At 45.4% G+C, this 20,294-nt stretch overlaps 1 protein-coding gene across 8 annotated transcripts in view; it reads right to left on the bottom strand.

Moving 5' to 3' along the window:
- Pdzd2 (PDZ domain containing 2) overlaps positions 1-20,294 on the bottom strand; it is a 372,386-nt gene that overhangs the window by 175,271 nt on the left and 176,821 nt on the right. Inside the window, exon 1 of one of the 8 annotated variants that reach the window (XM_029469415.2) lies at positions 8,915-9,921. The exons of the other annotated variants lie outside the window; for them this stretch is intronic. The gene's annotated coding sequence lies outside the window, so the exon portion shown is untranslated. Of the gene's footprint in view, positions 1-8,914; positions 9,922-20,294 lie in introns of those variants that run through there. 8 annotated transcript variants of the gene reach the window in all.

The raw sequence follows: 20,294 nt of genomic DNA, 5'->3' as shown, positions 1-20,294 counted from the left end.
CACACTCTGGGATCCATTTTACTTGAATATTCTAGTACTTCAGTCCTGTAAAAGACCCCTAATTGTGAAGGACATGAGTCCTAGTACCTAGCACAGTACATTACTTCCAACTGCCTCCGGGCCTTTAGTGACTGCGTAGTGAATCAGTGCCTTTAAGCATACACACATGGTTATGAAATCCATTAATACAGACACATGAGATCCACAAGTCATGTACTTGTCTACATATATTATTGGACCTCAGGAATCATAAATTGTTATGACATCTGGATGCCAAACATAGAAGAACATAGTATACTTCTCTCTATAATTCTCTTCACCCACCCCACCTAATCTGGGACTTGGAGTTTAATAGAAAAGGATAATAGAAATAAGATGATGCTAAGCAACTCTCAGAAAAGACACAATTCCATTCAGATGTGGTCAAGCTGATGACTTCAGTGTCTTAGAGACAGATTTGATAATTAAGATTACATCAGTGCCCAACACAGTGGCATGTGTCTTTAGTTCTAGAGGGCAGACCCAGGCAACCTCTATGAGTACAGGATCAGGCTAATTACACAGTGAGTTCCAGCTAGGCAAGGATATACAGCGAAACCCTGTCTTTAAAAAAAAAGATTTTATCAGGAAAACTTGTACCAGTCAACGTCCAAGAATCCAAAGCACACTAAAGGGTTGGTTATTAAAGAGTTTGATACCAGGATGGTTTACAGAAGGATCCTCAGGGCACAGCGTTCAGAGTTTAGCATCTCCAAAGCTGAAAGACCAGGGGAGAAGGAAGTAACATAGCCAGACTGTATGGGAGCTGGGGCCAGCTGTGAGCATGAGCTGCCCCTCAAGCCCTTGGGAGAAGTTAGCTGTTGTCAGAGCCTCACCAAGTTTGAGAAGACCATGAGTGGGTAACAAACACTTCAACTCCCTCTTCTCGTGCTGCCTATCTTCCGCCAGTTGGATTCCTATTGGCTGGATCCAGTCAGAAGCAAAAGGCAAGGGAACCCAATGTTAAGGGTCATAAACATGATTCTCCTGGTAGAGAGGAAGCCAGAAAGTGAATTAGGGACCAGCAGAGGAGCAAGAAAGCCACCTATGCATGCTGTGTGCATACTGCATCTTTCAAATGTATTTAGGATACATACATGTATGTGTGGGGGATGCACTGCATGTGGGTGGATACACGAGTGTACAAGCACATGCATCCATGCACACGGATGGTGACCAGGACAGGATGTTGGGTGTCTTCCTTTACTGGTCCCCTCCTTACTGCCTTCAGACAGGGTCTCTCACTGAATTAGAAACTCAGTGTTTCAGTAAAGCTGGCTGGCCAGTGAGCTCTGGTTAATACTTCTGGTTCCTCCCTCCAGGGCTGGGGTTGCAAGTTCGCATAGTCATGTTCAGATTTTTATGTGGGTGCTGGGGATTTGAACTCAAGTCTTCATGCTGAAAGGACTGTACCATACAATGAACCCAAATGGAAAGATCAAGGTCTTCTTGATGTGCAAGGTCGAAGATACACCCACTTCCTAAAATGCAACTGTTTAAGTGTAAGTAACTTGAGAACGTTTTTATTGACGAAGGCATAGTGAATTTGTTTAAAAATGACCAAAAAAGGGGAAACTGTCAGGGCACCCACTAACCAGACAAAATCATCTTATTATTTTCCTTTACCCTCTAGCCCTGCGAGGCCCCCAATTCCAAAGATATCAAACTTCAAAGTGTGCACACTAACGCATTTTTCCATTTGTATTTTCTATCGGCCGGCAATTAAAAAAAAGAATCTCAGAGGTCAGCCAAAAGTCTCAAATAATGAATGAGTCTGATATAGTATCGCTAGATGGAAGAGTGTAATAAGACATGTTATGAGAAAACACCTGGAAAATGGCCCTTGGCAGGCCACATTTTGGGGATCTATATTCTAAACAGCAACTCCCTGCCAACTAATGCTTAACTAATGTTGAAAAGCAGAGACCCCTGGAAACGATTCCAAAAATATTCGTGTCTCCCAGACGCCATAGGCTTTTATGCAGGGTTCTAGTTTGAGCAAAGGGAATGTGGAACTCAGATGAAGATGAAGTCATCTCCTAGGGGTGGCCTACGGGGAGGTGGAGAGAAGCCAGAAGAATAAAAAATAAAATAAAAAAGAATTTCCGTGCCTGGGATCCTCGCACTTGGCTGGTGAAGGCAGGAGGGTCATGAGTTGGAAAACATTCTGAGCTACATGAGACCCTATCTTGAAAAACAACTCAATCAATAAGATGTTTCACGGTCACTCTCAAGTAGCAAGCATATGTCTGAGATATCTCAGATATCAGAACCTATATTGTGGCTCTGTACAATTCTCGGGAAGAGGTAGCTAAGTTATGGTCTTTGGCTCTGTCAAGAAATATGCCACCATTAAAAAAATGAATGAGTCAATAATGCTCTGAAAAATCCTGTTTATTCATTCACAACAATGTCTTCATTCCTGCTGACCACCACAGAAGGTATACAGATGCTTGGGGGATGATGAATTACAGTGCAAAGCATGCACGTGCTTTAGTACGGCATGGGCTCTGAGTAAGGCTAGCAATGGAATCTCTGCCCCTTCATTGACAAGTTGACCACGTTGAACCACTTCTTTAACGAGTGTGGCTCCACGGGAACACCTTATGAAACGGGGATAAAACTATCCTCAAAAGACCATGACACTGGGCTGGCAAGACGGCTCTCTGGCTAAAGGGGCTTGCCTTGTGAGCCTGAAGATTTGAGTTCTACCCCTAGAACCCACTTTAAAAAGTCAGACTCAACAGCATGTGATCCCAGCACTCCTGTGGCAACATGGGAAGCCAGAAAGAACAAAATCCTAAACCATGTGGAAGTGAGCCTACCCCAAAAGTTGTCCGCTGACGTCTATATGTGTGGTGTGGCATGTGTGTGATCTCCAAGCCCCCCACATACAAACACAGTAAGTTAAATTAAAAAAAAAAAGACATTAAGATCCTCGTGTAGACGAGATTAAGTTCATACATGTGACACTGTAACAGTGGCTGGCAGGGACCAAGTATGCAGTAAATCTTAGCTGTATTACAGTATGAGGCAGTCTTCCCTAGAGCCTTGCTTTTGAGACACTCAGATATCAAGGGACAACAGTGACTAGTGCAGTGAAGGGCATTCACTTCAGGCTGTGGTTACATCAGGAATGGAAATGCCCAAACAGGCCTTTCATTCACAAAACTAGAGAGCATCCCCACCACTGGCACCAAACCGGAAAACACAGAATGACAGTCTATTTTCTCCTGCATTCTAGCCTTCCTGACACTTCTGAGGACTGTCACAGTTTATTTCATCTTTAAAGTGTACAAAGCAAATACCAAGCCTAAGAGGCAGAGACCGCCATATGGTGTGAAACCCAGGGGAAGGTAAAGCTAGCCCTTGGCTTTTCTAGGTGGGATTGCTCTAGGTTCCCTTGTTGCGCATCATTTAATCTTGCATTTACTGCAATCTACAACCGTCTCTCCCTGCCCCCAAATAGTTCAGTAGTTTTTGTGACATTCAGAGCAGGAAAAAAAAAAGGGTTCTTCTCATCTTCCTACAAAATAGGCTGAGTTGCGAGGAATCCTACTTAGAATCAATATAAGCATCAAACCAGGAGGCAGGCTGCTCCAATCTGAGCCCGTCTGCGGTTTCCCTGATGCCTTTCAGAGATAAGGGGATGATGCCTGAATAAGTCTCTACCTGGATCACTTTGGTGACAAATTGATACCACATCTTGACTCAAAAATGGCTTAAATAGAGGCTTGGAGGTGAGGAGAGGGCAGGGCTCTGGGCAAGCTTTCCTGCTCTCTGCAACGGCCTTGTGAAGGTTGGATCCCAGAGACCAGTGTTTCCAGATAGCAGCATGCGCAAGAAGACAAGAGAGAGCTATTTTGTATCTTTCTCTAAGAAACAAGCAAACCCTTTCTAAAACCTCTATGCCCTTCCTCATCACCCAGGGTGTCCTTTCCTTCATCTGACTCTGGGTTGTAGAATGAGGTACCTGACAGAAGAGGCTGAATGCCTGAGGGAGAAGCACTCCCAGGTCCACACAACTTCCTTTTTTCACCACTCACCAGGCAGCAGGCAAAGACTGATGATACAAATGAACACAAACATGTCTCACAGAAGTCAACAACAGGTTGTGCCTCTATTCGCCAAGGTGGAACTGTATAAGCCAGAGAGCATCAGATACTTGGAAATAGCCTTTGCTCCATGCTCATCATGAGCAGTAGCTTCTTGCACAATGCACTTAACAAGCTCCATCCAGTCACTGACAAATCAGTTCCAAATTGCTCAGCTCAAGCCCAATACCAAGCCATCCAGAGACTTGGGCATCGTTCGGTACTACTGCTGGATGCAACAAGAGGGTGTGTCCTGTTAGCATGTTTATCTCCCTGTAGCACTGGGGCAGAAACACAGGAGGAGGAACTGAGGAAAATCTCCAGGCAAAGCTGGGAGTATACACAGACTGGCTGACAGTTCAGGAATGTTGAAAAGTTTGCAAAATGTTGAGGGGGTGGGGCAGCAGCAAGCTGAACTAAGACGGAGCAAACCAGGAGAAGCAGTGACTCCAGCAAGCTTTGGGAAGCTGACAGACATATAATCTAGCAGTGATAAACTAGAAGTGCCTGACTTCCAGATGAGGGCAAGCTGATCCTAGTACAGCGGGGGTGGGGCTAGAAGCCTACTTATTGTCCTTCATCCCCAGCATCCCAGAGAACCCTGGGAATTAGGAGTGCCGCGTGTCAGTTAGACAAGGGTACTCCCCAAATTCAGGTAGGCTTGCTGAGTGTCAGTGTATAAAGCCATCAGACACCCCCCCCCAAACTGTCCCCTTTTGTCCTAGACTTCAGGTGAAGGCCAGGATCTGCTACATCTTTTCTCTGCTGTGTCAGAGCAGCTCTGGACAGAGCCATGCCAGTTGTAGCTGGTAGGTGGGGACCACCAATTAAACAGGGAAAGAGAAGGTCTCCAAGAGCAAAGGTGATGGCTCCCCATTCCCTTCCCGTATTGCCCTTTGGGATCTTACGCCAAGAGATTCCCCTCCCACAGAGGCTTGTCTCCATCTGGGCAGTTGTCCCAGGGAGGAAACTACATCTGCTGATGGGAGTTCTCCATTGACATCACCAGTCAGTCAGTCTTCAGTGGAGGCCCTGGAAGGCACTTGCAAGTTACTCAACAGTCACTGCCGTATCCACTAAATAAATTTTAAAAAAGTGTGCTCAATAAAACGCCATCCAAAACCAAACACCAAAACCAAAGACCAGTGGCCGCCACCTGGCCTTGGCAAGATCCTCTGCCATTCAGTCGCTGTGCAGACACATGTGAAAAGCATTGCGTGCTCAGAGATGCTGCCCTGGGTCTCCTTCATAAAAAGGAAACCTAGCCGTTTCAGACTTTCCAATTAGCCTTTCAGGAATGGGTCAAGGATCATCAAGCAGGTTAGGAAAGCCTTCACCATGGAAGAGATTTAAAAAATCAAAACAAACAACCAGGGGGAAATCAGAGGAAACAGAAACAATACGGGGAGGAGAGGGGGACTTCAAAGACAGTCTTGAGGACTGCAAAGTAGAGATGCTTTTTATCCCTGAAACAATAGCAGGAGATTATAAGACAACTTATAAGGACCCTAAGGAGCTCTTGGGATTTAGAGAGTTGACTGGCAGACATATAACTGGGATATAGCATCTCAGAGGATAAGATGGGGACATTTTCCAGGAAATAGAACTTTTAAAAGGGAATCAGGAAATGTAATAGAATAGGTAAGAGTTTAATGATTCAGTCCATAAAAACTTCCTTCAAATTCATGGTGATCCAGAAGAGAGGAAGGGGATTTTTAGATTTAAAAAGAACCTCTAGAAAAAAAAAGAAACTGTTCAGAATCAAGAGGCAGATTTGCAAGGCTGAGATAGCTCACTGAAAGGCTAGGAAGGTATACGGACAAAGATTCTCATTTCAAGTGTATTATAATAAATATTCATTACAAAGAAAAAGATAGGAGAAAAATCTATCTCCCCCACGCCCAAGAGATGAGGAAAACAGATTCTAAAACACCAGGAAGAAGAGTGACAGCTAACCCCTGAGCAGGGGCCCTGAGACTAGGAAGAGCATCATTGTCTTGTTTTGTTTTTTACCTGATTCAAATGGAAGAGATTTCCACTGTGGCCAAGTTCAACCCTAGTTCAACCTGACAGTCAGGCGTGGAGACTCTCAAGACACTGATGTCATGTGCATGTTTTTTGGGCACTTATGGAACAGAATATAAAAGGCAAGGCTTGGAGGGCTCTGATGATAAAGGATGTCCCATGAACAAGAGGAAGAACGTGTCCCCAGTACGGTGACACAGGGACAGTTGTGATGACTGTCTTTGAGGGTTTAGTTCCTTCTCCTAAACTTAAGACAGCCCTGCCCCTCTTCACCTCATCACAACTGCTGACAAGCAGCTCTTGCTGCTTGATGCACCCAGCTTGGCTGGACGGCAGCAAACCCTGAGTGCAATCAGAATGGGTAGACTCAGTAAGCACCAACCACTGGGCAGGATGCACTTAACCATTGAAAAATGAATAGGCAATGTTCAAATGGCTGCCCTTGGGGCTGCTGAGGGCTAAGGGAATGACTGCTGTCTCTTGCTATAGGTCTTACAAAGATAAGTGACTCTTGGGCTGAGCATGGTGGGTGTATGCCTTTAATACCAGCACTTGGCTGAAGCCAGTCTGGTCCTATACAGCAAGTTTGAGGCCAGCCAAGGTGACCCCCAGTCCCAATCAATAGGTGACTTAAAATTATTTGTGACTGTGCTTCCATAAAGAAGGATACCTCAGGCTTCCAATCGGATGTCAGGATAAGAATTGAAGCTTCCCAAGAATCAGGAAGAGCCCAACCAACACCCCGGAGCACCCACTGAAGAAGGCAGGCCAAGGCCCTGGAGAAATAACATCTCAGCAAAGGCAGGGCTGAAGAGCACGTCCCAGGAGACAGGGAGGAACAAGGAACCCCACCCCCCTTCAACAACTCTTTGTATGAGGATCCTGGAGTATCCAGACATTAGCAGCAATGAGGTAGACGCTCTTCTGAAGAGAATCTACCCTGTGTGATGTGGTGCTGGGTGAATTATGGGAAACACACAAGGAGTACTTAGTATGCTTAGTATAAGGATGCTAGCCACCTTTTACTGGTGAGAAGGGGAGGCTTCCAAAATCGGCCTCCCTACCATCACAGTTAAACCCAGCAAAGCAGGCTGAGAGAGATTTGGGGCAAACTTTAGGAACTGAGCTCATATAGGTTTCCCCAGACACTCCCCCCCCCCCAACATCCTATTTCAGGTTCTGGCTATGGTCCATCTAGGAACTCTTTTTTTTTTTTTTTGGCGGGGGGAGGGAGGATGTATGTGTGGGGGAGGAGGAAGGGGCAGTAAGACAGGGTTTCTCTGTGTAGCCCTAGTTGTCCTGGAACTTGCTCTGTAGATCAGGTTGGCCCTTAACTCTGAGATCCACCTGCCTCTCAAGTACTGGGATTAAAGGTGTGTACCCCCCACTGCCTGGCTAACTCTTTCCTATAGAACCCAATGGAGCCTCCTTCTACAAAACTCTGAATGTCACTTGGGGGGGTGGTCCCACAGTACTTCCTAGAGAGAATGTAGGTATTACTGGAGAGCTGAGAATTTTGCATCCCAAGTTACTTTGAAATTCACCTATAATGTGAGTTTATGCAAAAACAATTATAGCACTGTATTTTATATAGATTATGTTCCCTGTCATATTCAGCTAGACATAGTTTATAGAAAGAAAAATGTTTATATTCTCAGGAACTTTTCTCTCTGGGGCTGGAGAGATGGCTCAATGGTTAAGAGCCCTGGCTACTTTTGCAGAGGTCCTGAGTTCAATTCCCAGCACCCACATGGTGGCTCACAACCACCTGTGGCCGAATCTGATGCCTTCTTGGGCTGTGCATGAAGACAGAGCACTCATATACATAAAATATGTAAATAAACCTTAAAAAAAGAGAAACTTTTCTCTCCATTTTTTATTTTTGTCACTTGAAGTCACTTCACTCTTTCTACTTCTAAGCTACTCACTGAACCAGGACCAGAGACAGTTCACAACTATAACCCAGAACTGGAGACTTAGGTAGGAAGATCACAAGTCCAAGGGCAGCCTGGGCTACATACTGAGGGAGTCCCTGGTTCAAAAAGAAAGGAAGAAAGAAAGAAATAAAGAAAGGACGGAAGGAAGGAAGGAAGGAAGGAAGGAAGGGACAAACATCCAGAAAATAGAAAAACAAAAAACAAAAAAACCAAAAACAAACAAAAAACAACAACAACAACAAAAAACTAACAAAACAAAACTATCCTCTTTTTAAGCATTCTTCATTATATATATTTTTTTAACTTCTGGGTAATCTAGTCAAAAAAGTTTGCATAATCAGTGAATAGGGTTCTTGTTCAAGCACACTGTTTAGTAATTTGGGGCAAAGATCTGTCCCCAGAGGAGATGACAGCCTTGTATGTGGAAACATCCAAACTCTCCCTTTGGGAGAGGAAACCTTTGGCTAACAAAGCTAACCAGAAGCTAACCAACAGGAGAAAGTTACAAGGACCGAAGGACTGCTTCCACCACAATACACACACACAGACACACAGAGAAACTCACAGGTTGCCTGTTTACATCCAGTAATTGACAAACCAGTTCCAAATCGCTCCTCCCAGTGAATACAAACCACTTTTTTTTTTTTCTTTTTGGACTTCCCAGGCATGCAAACCCCCAAATAGAAAGTCACAAGCTGTCAGGTAGCCGCTCATTTCTGGGAGGCTGTGGTTAAATTCTCTCATTGGTAGATCCAGCCTCCGTATGCACCTCAGATCTAAAGGCCTGGGCTTTTTCTTTTTTTCCCGTTAGATTCTTACCTTCAGTTTCGAAGTCACCTCTAGAAGCTTTCTCTCAGATCTCTTCCCTCAGCTCCTCCGGGAGCCTTGGGGACAGGAGCAGCTGGCCTCCGGGTAATCCGTTGAAGCTGAGCTGAGTGAGCCCCGGAGACCTGTCATTAGCCCGAGCACCTGCTGGCAGCCCCCAGCACAGGGCAGGGCGAGGCGAGGCGGGGCGGGGCAGGCTTCGCGGGGACACTGCCCTCCCCAGGTCCCCCGGGCTGTCCTGCAGTCCCAAGCCTCGGCTCCTGCAGGATTTCTCCAATGCTCCTCTCCGCGGGCTACGGATGTGCGGGAGGAGCCCTCCCTGCTCGGCGGGTGGAGGGGGTTATGAAAAGGCTGTAATGCAATCCTAGCCAGACTCTCACTTGTCCAAACTCCACGGCATTCCAGAGTCCCTTCCCCTTCACCCCGTCCTCTGCAGGGAAAAGGAAACCGCGCCCGGAGGGTCGCACGGAGTTTGGGGCTTCTCTTTCAGACACTTTTGTTTACATCTAGAGCGCGGGAGCTTCCTGCGGTGAACCGGGGTAAAACGCTCCCCCACTCCTTAGCATCCAGATACCCCCACCCTGGCTGGAGTTCTCCTACACGCTAAGAAGCTGCAGCTCCTGACATCATTCATTTCATGACTGCTCCGCTTCACCATCAGCAGAAGCCTGGCTTCTTGTGGGGGCGCATGAACCACCACCCCCTCCCAACTAAAATCACAACTATCCTACCCGGCGGGATGTCCGGGAACTTTCCAGAAACTCCAAATCAGATTCCTTCTGTTGGAATAACCAATCTCACCACCCCTGAATTATAATCGCCAGTGACTGCACGGCTAAAGCATTTCCTTTATACCTTCTCCGCTCGCCTGCCCCTCCCACCTTCTGCAGGGCTCAGTCAACAAGTCATCCCCCCCGAGAGGCCCGAATGGGCTTGGGCAGCTCAGCCATTTCTCCAGCTGCAAACTGATGAGGAAGCCCGACCCACGAGGGCCAACTTGTTTATGTCACACCCACCGAAGGCTTCCTGTCTTAAATTAATGAGAATGCAAGAAGGCTTAGGAAAACAATGTTTGCTTTTCTTTAAAAGTAGAAGGCTGAGGGGACCCCCCACCCCCACCCCGCCCCATCATTCCATGGCTTTTCAAAACTTCAATTGTATTTTAGTTCTATGTTTCCATTCCTAACACTTGTTGAAACGTAAAAGCTCTTGCTGTGCCAAACCTCAAACCATTAAGGAACCTTCTGCTCAAACAAAACACGTTTCACCTGGCTCTAAAGGGCTCCAATTTGGTGCTCCAGGCAGGAGTAGAGCTAGGAATAGAGCGAGCTCCCGGGGTTAAATACAGGAATGCCAGCACAAACCAGCTCACTGCAGCCCTATGCCTCCCTCCTGGGACTTGCACCAACAGGCACACACCCTCCCAGCTCCTTGGACTTGTATCAAAACCTTGTACAGTTCCGCTTCACCCTCTATCTTCAAGCTATCGAGCTCTTCCTGAACATCGCGCAGCCCACGAAAGAAAATGAGCTTCGCAAAGGACAAATCTTTGGGAATTCGATGCGATTAATTATAATGGAGGAAGGCCGCAATTCCAAGTACCAATACTGCCACTGGGATGGGTAATTAGAAAATAGGAGAGGCCAGCCCATGTCAAGTCAGGGCTGGAAGTCTGCCCACTCCCAGAATTTGCCCAGGAGCACACGGTAAGTAATTACCAAAATTACCAATTACCAGTCCTCGGATTATCACTCCCCATCCCCCCCCCCCCCCCCCCCCCACCAAGCTGCTTCATTCAGACCAGCGTAATAGCAAAACAGAAACAGGTAGGAAAGCCAGACTGTGGCGTTCCTTCTTTGACAGTTTATCGCAAAATGAGAGTCCCTGTAGCCAACACCACCTGGTGGAGGTCCCTGGAACGCTGTGTGTCAGGAGCTTTGTGAGCCAATTCCTCAAAAGACTTCATGACTTCAGAAAAGGCTCCTGCATTTCCACCCTTAACAGAAAAGCCTCTGGCTTCCGGACAATAAAACTTCCTAAACTTTTTTTTTCCACTTGCAACTCCTTTTAGCTGGAGAAAGTGTATGTATATGTGTGCATCCACAGTCTTGGATATGTAGGTGTATAATTTAGATGTACAAATCAAACATTTACTGATAATACAGCATAAAGGAATTCACGAAAACAATTCTTTGGTGGACAGGTAATTTTGCCTTTATTAAAGGTGAAAGCAAATCTGTATGCTAATGAGATGGCTTAGCTTGTTTACTGTTTACAGAAAGAATCAAATCTTGCAGGACACTGGGTGCCCTAAGCTTTTTCCAGAGTTGTCTGATGCGCTCTTTCACAGAAAGAGCGGGCCAGGGGAGGTGGAGAGAGCATATCTTTAATCCCAGCGTGTGGAAACAGAGGCAGGCAGAGGTCTATGTGTTTGTGGCCAGCCTGATCTACAGAGTGAATTCTAGGCCAGCCAAGGCTATGTAGTGAGACCCCTGTCTCACTACAAAAAAATCAAAGCAAAAAATGTAGTATAAGATGGCAGAAGTATGTTTAGGGGGCATTTCAGAAGTTGCTGTCAGTTCTGTCCTAATTCCAAATCATTATTCATTTAATTTTATTTTCATGAAACTCAATTTTGCAGCTTAAACGATATGTTTTAAAAATCAAACATTCTAATAGAACCTAATCCAAAAGCATACTATTAATTTGATACTTATAGTCTAAGAAATGATTGTAGGAAAATTTGCTCTGTTTTCTATAATTGAACCATTACGGTTATAGACAAGCAGGAAGCTTTGTAGAGTCAAAACACCGCAGTTCCTATCATAAACAGCCTGGGTGGAGGTGTGTCAGCAGAGTCGTCATTGTCTCGTGTGTCACACACACACACACCGTGTAGAGTGCTTGTGTTACCATGTCGTATGATGTGTGCTGAGAAAGCAGGTCAGTGTGTAATGTGCCTTCAGTCCAAGAAAGGGGCCCTGAGTTGACCTCCAGCACCTATGTAAAAAAACAAAACAAAAAACAAACCGCAGACATGGTAGGATGATGGGACTGCAGACTGAGACAGGAGGATTCCTGGGTTTGCTGGCCAGCCAGTCTAGCCTAATTGGCAAGCACAGGTCCCAGGAAAAGACTCTTCAAAAAGCCAAGCTGGACAGCTCCAGAGGAACGACACCTTGGGTTGCCTTCTGACATGCATATGCATGAACACACACATACACACTCACACACATACACACATATTCACACACACACATTCACACACATACACACATATTCACACACACACATTCACACACACAAACATATTCACACACACACATTCACACACACATACATATTCACACACATATACATTCATTCATACATACACTCATATACACACATACATACACGTACACACATACACACATTCATATATATATATATATATATATATATACACACACATACATACATACACACACACACACACACAGTGGGGGTGACGAGGGATAGTACTGGAGAACACCAAGGATACACTGAAGTTGCAAGAGGCAACCTCCTCAAATTCTTTGATTTTGAATTCATTTTGGACACTAGGCATTAAGAAACCTTTATTATTTCCAAGTTTTCCACTTCCCTGCATTGTGTTACGATGAGGTCATGACCCACAGGTTAGGAAAGTTGGGGTATCATGGACATTTGCATTCCCTCCCTTCCCCTTCCACCTTTCCCACCCAGGTGGACATTTTGTGGGTACACCAGCATCTTTTCACAAGACATTTCAGTATCCTACGAGTTCCATGGGAGCTAAGCTCAACTTGAATTATGATTTTCTAATAATAATTCCAATAGCGCCTTTTCCTTTTTGATTGTCTTTCTTGTTGAGCTTCATGCATTAGCATCTAGCTTTCTCCACGCCTTCCAATCTGGTACAGAATTTATACTGGGTAAATCCCTGCTGTTTATAGTAATCTACAGTTTCAAGGATAATGCAAAGAAATAGCCCTCTTCCCCACTAAAGATCAGTGCAGGGTGTGTACGAGCTAGAGGATTAGCAATTGGTCCACATCTGCATAATGTCTTAGTGTCAGAAGAGCTTTGGAAAACATATGACATTCTCATCAGCCTGACAGAAAGATAGGGGCCATGATGGCTGTCCCTCCCTAGGCTTCACTTCTGACTGGAAAAGAGATCAACGGCTCAGTAAACAAAGGAGGGCTTCAAGTGTGCACCATGATTTTATCCTGGATCTGGTTTCAATAATACTTGAAATCTCTGTGTGTGTGTGTGTGTGTGTACACTCAGAGACTACGAATAACCAGAATCCAAGAGGGAATCACTGATGTTATTAAGGAAATCCAAAGTAGCTTCAACAAGTTAAGGACATGGCTCATTACAGACAGTTTTGGGTTCAGCATGATGGCTGATGACCAAATTGTATCCTCAGGGGCGATAATCAGCAGGGACAGGCACAAATGCGCTTAGTGTCTTGGTTCAAGAGAAATGTAAGAGTCACGAGATCAAAGCAGGTCATGCATTGACTAAGACTTTGCCTGGGAGATTGACAGGAACCAGGCAACACAGGATTAGAATGGTCACAATGGTGAAGAGCCTCCTTACAACAAAGTGTACCACGGCTGGCTCCCTGTGTCACGATAACAAATTTGACAGCAGACACATTCTTACAAGGGAATACGTTCAGTCTGAGGTCCTTTATTTAAAAGAAGATGTAGAGACACTGGAAACATTCCAAAAGAGAACTGAAATGATTAAGGAGAGAGAAAAATAGAACCAAGGAAGCAAGGTTAAAGGACCTGGAGTTGTTTAGTCTGTGTGGAATGAGCACCTCGTGCAAACTTAACAGAATTCTTCTATAAAAGAGGATGCAGGCCAGCTGTTCTCCATCTCTACAGAAGACAGGAGAGGTAAGAGACTAAATACACCATTAAAATTTGGGTTAGCTATAAAGAAGACATGCTTATCCTAATACACACCAGCTTAACATAAGAACAGCCTCTCATTACATCCCTGATAACCTTCACTTAGCAGCCCGCCATTCTGAGTGAGTCTTGTATGATTATTAGTCTTGCATTGAAGAATTGCCCCAATTCCCTGCTAGGACTGCTAGAACAGAAGTTTCTCAGTTACTCCATCCGACGTGAGAGCAAAAGTCCTGCTGGCCTTCCGTGGCTGTTATGAACTCACGAGAAAAATGCCATGATTTACCCAACCTGGACCTTTGTGTTTGGGTGGGCATCTCTAAGAATCCACCCGTCCTTGTTTACTGAACCTAAGTATATTTAACATAAGTATATTTCATGGATCCACTCACATGTAAACTGTTTATACCTGCAGGAAGCCTAGCTTCATCAGCCTAGTGCTTGATGAGAGCCATGAGTTATTAAGCTCTCACTAGTATTCTGTTGGCACCACGGCCATTCTATTTTATCTCACTTAGGTTCTGCAGTGTCTCTGTGAAGTGGGAGTAATTGCTGGTTTTATGTAACACAAAGAAACTGAGTCACAAAGAGTTTAAGTAACAGGGCTAGTAAATGTCGGAGCCCCAATTCAAGCCCATTTCGTGTGACTCAGAAGGGTGTGCTTAATTACCGGCCTCCCTTCTCACCTTTAAGTGTTCCTTCCCTTTCAGTGGGAGGCATATTGAAAACAAAAACAAAGTACCCCAAGGTGAGTTCAGACCAAATCTAGAGAATGAAATGGTCTTTCCCCCAGTACAACGGTGGGAGGGAAAGATAGTTCCTGACAAAGGTACCTGATCATCCAAACAAAAAACAAACCAAACTGAAGAATCCAAACAAAATAAAACAAAAACAAAACAAAAAACCTAGGGGCTGGAGAGATGACCCAGCAGTTAAGAGAAACTTGCTACTCTTGTAGGAGACTGGAGTTCAGTTCCCAGCACCTACATGGTGCCTCATAGCTGTCTGTTAGCTCTATAGATCCAGAGAAGCTATGCTTCCTTTTGTCTCCATGGGTACCACACTGCGTGCGAGTGCACACACACAGTGTACAGATACGCACGTAGGCAAAACAGTCATACACATAAAATAAAATAAATAATCTCTAAAACTGGTAGTCATTCATTTAGAAGTTAAGCTTCCATAACTGAATAAATACTAGTGTGTTGTATTCTGAGGCCCTAAGACAACTTAGAATTAGAAAGAGATTCCCAGGATGCAAGGCTCTTGACAGTCATTTCCTAGGCTTCTTATCCCACATCCTTTATTAGGTTTCAAATCCAGTGGTGTCTTTTGGTTTAGCATCCATGAGAACACACAAGACTAGGTCACGTCTTTCCCAGTGGCAGCTACTTTTAGATCAAAACAGGCTTTGTAAGGAGGCCTATTGAGTCCTGGTGTTTATCAACAAGGGATGAGTCACATGAATGAAACAGACATCAAAATGATTTTTAGAAACGCAGATGAACTTCACTTAAACACAAAATAAAAAGCCTTGATCCCACTCACTCCTAACGGCAGATATTTCCCATTAGGACAATTTATCCTGAGTTTATAAACAGATAGAGGCATCACTAGACAAGTGTTTGCTAGCACATCTAAACCTTATGCAACTATAAAAAGCCCGAGAGAAACAGCAAGCGGAAATTCCCAGGAGAAGATTCCCCAAGATCCCCAGCCACATCCAGGCACTGAGCTCTCCATAGATACAAAGTCAGTGGCTGTCCCTGAGCCAGGTTCTAGAAGAATCCTCGTGACTCTGACAGAGAACCCATTAACAAACGATACCCATTAACTAACAACGCTAATCCTCCCCAGTCAGCTGGCACAGCAAGAAGAGTCGTGACTTACCGGTGCTCCCAGATGTAGTTGACTGGAGCGTGAATCAGAAAGATCTTCAGTCCGTGTGACTATCTGGATAGATTCATGAGTGGCATCTCAAGAGAGGCCCACACTCTCTCTTTCTCCCTTTGAAACCTTCCTGGGAATATGGTGTCAACATGACTCCTTGCAGTTCTCACAGAGGTACTCAACCATTTGCAATGGTAACTGACACAAAGATAATAACCTGTGATCTTTCCATGCATATAGTAAGGGGGACTGCGGGTGCCTACAGGACATCTTTGCAGGCTTTCATTCAAGAGCTGTTATTTACAGCAAGAATTGTGATCTCTAGTGAAATACAACAGAATCAAATATAAACAACCTAGTTATCCATTGGATACACAGTGCTTGATATCCAAACCTTATCTTGTGCCAAGGCCACAGTCAGAGAGACCTATTGATTTTAGACCTTAGGAGGGTGCCTACCTCACTGTACCAGTCAACCTGGTACCCACAGAATCGTAAAGACCATTCTGATGTCTACAGAAAGTGTTCCATGGCCTCCCCAGCTGGCTGCTATATCTCTCTTTTGAACACACACACACACACTCTCTCTCTCTCTCTCTCTCTCTCTCTCTCTCTCTCTCTTTTTTTTTTTTTTTTTTGGTTTTTTTTCGAGACAGGGTTTCTCTGTATAGCCCTGGCTTGCCATGGAACTCACTTTGTAGACCAGGCTGGCCTCGAACTCAGAAATCCACCTGCCTCTGCCTCCCGAGTGCTGGGATTAAAGGCGTGCGCCACCACACCTGGCTTTTTGAACACTCTCTATCACTGATTTTCCAATAAACTCACTGTAACTTACTTGGTTCTTCTGTCTCTCCAACATTCATCTCTGAGGGATCTATGTCTCTTCAGAGGTATTATGGAAAAAGAAATTTTAAATCCCACACCTATTACCCACAGAGCTTTGGTTGAGTTACTTAACGTTTCTGACTCTCATGATCAAGGTCCTCTATTTAGACTTTTCAAAGAAGGAAGATTAAAGTCAGAAGTGCATATGGAGCGTCTGGGATGACAGCTGAGAATGTAAGTCTGGGGCTCACACTCAGGACCCATTTTGCATCTTTCCCCCACTGTATAAAAGACGTGTAATATCTGGAGATGTTTCTGTAGTCATAACCACAGGGAAGAGTGCTTCTGGCATCTAGTGGGTAAGGGGTCTGAGATGCAGCTACATATGCTCCGGAACACAGAGCAGATCCCTCAGTGACTTCTCATTTCAAAGCATGAAGGGTACTCCAGCTGAGAAATGATGTTGTGAGCCCTTAAAAAGCCACGGAAAGTCTAAGCTTTCAGCCTCTTCCTTTCGTTCCTTTCCTACCACACAGTACCAACACTAGGAGCTCTCTCAAGCTGTGCTATATAAGCCCGTGCATACATGTATGTACACTGTACATACTGTACACACTGTAGTTACATGAGCCCTGCTTTGCTGTTGATACCCAAGCTGGGAGGAAAGACCCAGCCACAGCAGAGTCTTTATGGAGTCAGATGACCGCTGTATGCTGAGCCCCCAAATACCTGTGCCCAGGGTAAGTAGTCCTGATGAGAAGCCAGTTTGGTATGGGAACCAGTTAAAGGAAGTCTGGGCTGACCTTAGGGGAACTGAAGCACTGAGGCAAAGGGTACTCCTCCCTGTGGCTTCCTTAGTGACCTCCTATTGTGTTGTGGTCATTCCCTCAGCAACTGTCTGTCCGTTCCAGAGCATCCATGCAAGAGCCGCAAGAGCCAGGAGGCCACGGATGGACCTGTTCAGTCTCAACCCTGACCCACTGGCCCCTCCTACAAAAACCCACCCTGGAACCTCGGTCAGCTTCGACCGAGCGAATGCTTGCAAGATGATGGATGAGAAAACGGGGTGGGAGAGGAAAGGACATGCAGCCGTGACCTGGGGACTTCAGTCAAATAAAAGGCTGCACTCGCAGATAGCGCATAAATCACATTAACAGAAACCAAAGGGGAGAGGGCGATTTCCACCCTCCCCCATACTCCAGACTTGATGACATTTTCTATTTCTGCCTTTTACAGCCAGAAGACATGGGTGGTTTCTGTGTAGCTGGGTAGATGAGAAGGTGTGAAGTGTAACTGTCTCCAGTCATCTTTGGGTACTGGGGGCGGAGAGGATGAACTGCCTACCCAGGACTGGTGTAGACACAAGGTTGCTCTCACCACAGTCCTGCACAGGCAATGCTTTGTCTCTAGCTGTTGTCACCTGGGTAATTCCTACTCCCCTCTCAAGACTCAGCGTAGATACACCCCTTTCTCCAGGAAACCCGCCCCTCAGACCTTTATAGGGCCTTCCTTGGTTCCTCATTGGTAGCCTCCCTGTCAATCATCGATCTGTTCACTCTTGTAGACTGTATGCTCTTTCAAGGAAGGTCAGCCAGCCTTGTTTATTGTTTTATTCCAGAACCTATCTCTGAGCCTGGGGCAAACAGGCACCGGATGACTACTGGTTGAATGAGTGTCAACCAATTGGTCAATATTCATTTCTGAATTTACTGAGTGACTATTATGAAAAAGGCACAGGGATAGACATGTATTGTGGTTCATAACAGGCACTCAATAGATCCTGGAATGAATATTAACCCAAAATAGTTGACACTCACTTTTTTCAACCAATACTCATCAGGCACTTGTATGCACCAGGCACAGAGATGGGTCCTGAGAAAACAACTACTAACTTCCCAACATTGACAATATTGACATTAAAAAGAACTATGGCTATGCTGGTAGGATGGCTCAGTGGGTAAAGATACCTACCACCAAGCCTGATGACCTGAGTTCAATCCCCAGGACCCATACAGTAGAGGGAGAGAACCCAGTCCCTCAAGTTATTCTCAGAACTCTACAGGCATTCTATAGCACAGGCATTCGGCACCCCCTTCTCCATCACACACAGAATAAATAAACCTAAGTAGTTTCCTGCTAAACTCTATTTGTGTTTGTTTACTATTGAGACAGGTATCCCAGGCTAGCCTTAGACTTGCTATATAGCTCAGGATGACCTTGAACTCCTAATCCTCCTGCCTCCCCTTGCCATGTGATGTTATTATAGGCATGCATATCTGGTTTATACCATGCTAGGGATTGAACCTGGGAGTCTGTGCATGCTAAGCAAGCACTCTATCTAACCGAGCTTCATACATGCCCAGTCCTTATATTTTCTTCTTAATCATCCCTGAACCATGATTCTTAAAGTACAGATGAAGAAAGAAATCGAGCCACTTACACACCTCAATGTAAAAGAATCTCTGAAATTTTACTTTCAGAGTCTATTTAAACAGACTTGCTGCTTACCGCCTAAGCAAAGGTTACCTGTACGTTCACCTCTGGGCCTGCTGATGGTCTGGAGTGTCCCCTCACTCTTCGTCTCAGGTGGAATTTACTTTAAAACATTTGGGGCCAGACCGATTTCAAGCAATGCCAACCACATCCTAAGCCCTTGAGGCGGTGAGCTAATGTTTGAAGGACACTTACAGGACTCAGCCCTCTCTGGCTGCCTCAAGCACTTGAAATATCATCATCCAAATGTGCGGCAGAAGGTTTCTGCAGTTACTAGAAGTCAGAAATCTTCTCTTCTCCGGTCTAATTTGAGATTGTCAAGGGACTTGGGAGAAAGGTCTGTAAACACCCCTAATGCTGTTAGCTGGGGTCTATGAGTCAATTTTACCAGCTCCTGCAAGCCAGCTTTAGTTATATAGACAGACCAGCATTGTCTTCCCCCCGCCCCCCGCTTCCCGCCCCCCCAGTGGTTCTGTCACTGGGGCTGATGACCAAGTCTGGTGGGTCTTCCTTCAGACCATTGCTGAGTGTTCTGCAGGGTGAACCTGATGAGAAGAAAGGTTCATTGGAGATGACTCCAGACTAAGAGAAGCAGGTCCCAGGACCGGTTCTGCACCTGCTTGCAGATACCCACTGCATCTGGCCAACATTCAGGATTGACTTTCAACACCGATTCACCACCTGGTACTGGGGTCCTAGGTCAGGGATGCATGGTTCTCAACCTCTCCTGATAATTTCAAGCTATTAATGCTGAATAATGACTAGCTAATCGGCTCAGGTGGGTATGTGACAGGCATTGTCCTACCTTGGTGTCTTAGGAAAAACTCATTTATGTTTCAACACTCAACTCAGACACTTGCTCCTTCCCCCTGCACTGCAAACATTTTCTTGATAAACAATCCCCTGCCCAGGACCTTTAAGAGTTGCAGGTAAGCTGAGATCCTGGAAAGAGAGAGATCACATATGGAGGTAGGACTCACCTCTTGCTTCGGTGGCCACAAGGGATGAACAGTAAACAGTGTATACTGGATGACAGAGTTCCCTGTGTACCAAAGTGATTCCTTTTCCTACGTCCCTGTCACGGGTCCCCTATGCCCAGCCAGCACACCTCTTCCCTATCTTCTCTGCCTAAACATTCTCTTCTCTCCGACTCCTTTCTTCATCGTATAAGGGACTTCCAGTTCCTCCCACATCAGACCCGCCTTATGGTATCAGTAGCACTTAAATACTGTTCTCCC

This window comes from Mus caroli, unplaced genomic scaffold, assembly GCF_978045245.1.
Source record: "Mus caroli unplaced genomic scaffold, Mus_caroli_1 scaffold_16, whole genome shotgun sequence".
Lineage (NCBI taxonomy): Eukaryota > Metazoa > Chordata > Mammalia > Rodentia > Muridae > Mus > Mus caroli.
This window is presented reverse-complemented; position numbering and strand designations above follow the sequence as displayed.